Below are 3,728 nucleotides of genomic sequence, written 5' to 3'. Positions count from 1 at the left end.
TGGATCCCATCCGAGACTCCGAACAAAACTTCGAACTCCATTCCATATTCCATATCTACTTAAACGACATCAAACCTTAAGTGTGTCACCCTACGGTTCGCGAACTATGTAGACATGGTTGAGACTTCTCTCCGACCAATAACCAATAGTGGGATCTGGAGATCCATAATGGCTCCCACATATTCAAAGATGACTTGGTGATCGAATGAACCATTCACATACGATACCAATTCCCTTTGTCACGCGATATTTTACTTGTCCGAGGTTTGATCATCGGTATCACTCTATACCTTGTTCAACCTCGTCTCACGACAAGTACTCTTTACTCGTACCGTGGTATGTGGTCTCTTATGAACTTATTCATATGCTTGCAAGACATTAGACGACATTCCACCGAGAGGGCCCGAGTATATCTATCCGTCATCGGGATGGACAAATCCCACTTGTTGATCCATATGCCTCAACTCATACTTTCCGGATACTTAATCCCACCTTTATAACCACCCATTTACGCGAGTGGCGTTTGATGTAATCAAAGTACCTTTCCGGTATAAGTGATTTACATGATCTCATGGTCGAAAGGACTAGGTAACTATGTATCGAAAGCTTATAGCAAATAACTCAATGACGTGATCTTATGCTACGCTTAATTGGGTGTGTCCATTACATCATTCATATAATGATATAATCTTGTTATTAATAACATCCAATGTTCATGATTATGAAACTAATCATCTATTAATCAACAAGCTAGTTATACAAGAGGCTTACTAGGGACTCCTTGTTGTTCACATAACACACATGTATCAATGTTTCGGTTAATACAATTATAGCATGGTATGTAAACATTATCATAAACACAAAGATATATTATAATAACCATTTTATTATTGCCTCTTGGGCATATCTCCAACACTCTGAACCTTCATTATGGGATCCTACTATTAAAATTGTTATCGGTGACCAAACTCTTCATGCCAATTGTGATATTATGTCTGAATTTTGCTTAATGCCTAAGAGTATTCATGAATCTTTGAAACTTTGGGGATTCGTTGAAGGGGAGAAGGAATAACTCTTATTGATAACTCTGTTATAATTCCTAAAGGAATAGCTGCGGGTGTGCATACAACCGTTCTTGGGAGAACAATATCCATTGATTATCTTGTTATTGAATGTGCAGGAACAGGACAAATCACACTCGGAAGATCCCTGCTGAAACTATTGGGAGCAGTCATAGATATGGGAGAAGATACCCTAAAATTCACCTCTACACCCGGGGGTAGACATATATTCCCTAAATCAAAGAGTAAGAAAAATAAAAAGAAAGGTAAGGGTAAAGCCCAAGGTAATATTGATGCTTCATCTCTTGATAACACTTGATATACACTTTCTGCGCCTAGCTGAAAGGCGTTAAAGAAAAGCGCTTATGGGAGACAACCCAGGTTTTTACTACAGTACTTTTATTTTATATTTGAGTCTTGGAAGTTGTTACTACTGTAGCAAACTCTCCTTATCTTAGTTTTGTGCATTGTTGTGCCAAGTAAAGTCGTTGATAGTAAGGTTCATACTAGATTTGGATTATCGCACGTAAACATGATTTCTTTGCTGTCACGAATTTCGACCTGCCTCTCTGTACGTAGCTCAGAAAAATATGCCAATTTACGTGCGTGATCCTCAGATATGTACGCAAATTTCATTAAATTTGGACATTTTCATTTGAGCAAGTCTGGTGCCACTTTAAAATTCGTCTTTACGAACTGTTCTGTTTTGACAGATTCTGCCTTTTATTTCGCATTGCCTCTTTTGCTATGATGGATGAATTTCTTTGTTCCATTAATGTCCGGTAGCTTTGTGAAATGTCCAGAAGTGTTAAGAATGATTATGTCACCTCTGAACATATAAATTTTTATTGTGCACTAACCCTCTAATGAGTTGTTTCGAGTTTGGTGTGGAGGAAGTTTTCAAGGATCAAGAGAGGGAAATGATGCAATATGATCAAGGAGAGTGAAAGCTCTAAGCTTGGGGATGCCCCGGTGGTTCACCCCTGCATATTTTAAGAATACTCAAGCGTCTAAGCTTGGGGATGCCCAAGGCATCCCCTTCTTCATCGACAACATTATCAGGTTCCTCCCCTGAAACTATATTTTTATTCAATCACATCTTATGTGCTTTGCTTGGAGCGTCGGTTTGTTTTTGTTTTTGTTTGAATAAAATGGATCCTAGCATTCATTGTGTGGGAGAGAGACACGCTCCGCTGTTGCATATGGACAAATATGTCCTTAGGCTTTACTCATAGTATTCATGGCGAAGGTTGAATCTTCTTCGTTAAATTGTTATATGGTTGGAATCGGAAAATGCTACATGTAGTAATTCTAAAATGTCTTGAATAATTTGATACTTGGCAATTGTTGTGCTCATGTTTAAGCTCTTGCATCATATACTTTGCACCCATTAATGAAGAAATACATAGAGCTTGCTAAAATTTGGTTTGCATATTTGGTCTCTCTAAAGTCTAGATAATTTCTAGTATTGAGTTTTGAACAACAAGGAAGATGGTGTAGAGTCTTATAATGTTTACAATATGTCTTTTATGTGAGTTTTGCTGCACCGGTTCATTCTTGTGTTTGTTTCAAATAACCTTGCTAGCCTAAACCTTGTATCGAGAGGGAATACTTCTCATGCATCCAAAATCCTTGAGCCAACCACTATGCCATTTGTGTCCACCATACCTACCTACTACATGGTATTTCTCCGCCATTCCAAAGTAAATTGCTTGAGTGCTACCTTTAAATTTCCATCATTCGCCTTTGCAATATATAGCTCATGGGACAAATAGCTTAAAAACTATTGTGGTATTGAATATGTACTTATGCACTTTATCTCTTATTAAGTTGCTTGTTGTGCGATAACCATGTTCCTGGGGACGCCATCAACTACTCTTTGTTGAATATCATGTGAGTTGCTATGCATGTCCGTCTTGTCTGAAGTAAGGGAGATTTACCACTCATTTAATGGTTAGAGCATGCATAATGTTAGAGAAGAACATTGGGCCGCTAACTAAAGCCATGAATCATGGTGGAAGTTTCAGTTTTGGACATATATCCTCAATCTCATATGAGAACATTAATTGTTGCTAATTGCTTATGCATTAAAGAGGAGTCCATTATCTGTTGTCTATGTTGTCCCGGTATGGATGTCTAAGTTGAGAATAATCAAAAGCGAGAAATCCAAATGCGAGCTTTCTCCTTAGACCTTTGTACAGGCGGCATAGAGGTACCCCTTTGTGACACTTGGTTAAAACATGTGTATTGCGATGATAATCCTGGTAATCCGAGCTAATTAGGACAAGTTGCGGGCACTATTAGTATACTATGCATGAGGCTTGCAACTTGTATGATATAATTTACATGATACATATGCTTTATTACTACCGTTGACAAAATTGTTTCATGTTTTCAAAATAAAAGCTCTAGCACAAATATAGCAATCGATGCTTTCCTCTTTGAAGGACCTTTCTTTTACTTTTATGTTGAGTCAGTTCACCTATCTCTCTCCACCTCAAGAAGCAAACACTTGTGTGAACTGTGCATTGATTCCTACATACTTGCATATTACACTTGTTATATTACTTTACATTGACAATATCCATGAGATATACATGTTATAAGTTGAAAGCAACCGCTGAAACTTAATCTTCCTTTGTGTTGCTTCAATACCTTTACTTTGAT

Source organism: Lolium rigidum, chromosome 4 (assembly GCF_022539505.1).
Source record: "Lolium rigidum isolate FL_2022 chromosome 4, APGP_CSIRO_Lrig_0.1, whole genome shotgun sequence".
NCBI lineage: Eukaryota > Viridiplantae > Streptophyta > Magnoliopsida > Poales > Poaceae > Lolium > Lolium rigidum.
Note: the sequence above shows the minus strand (reverse complement) of the source record.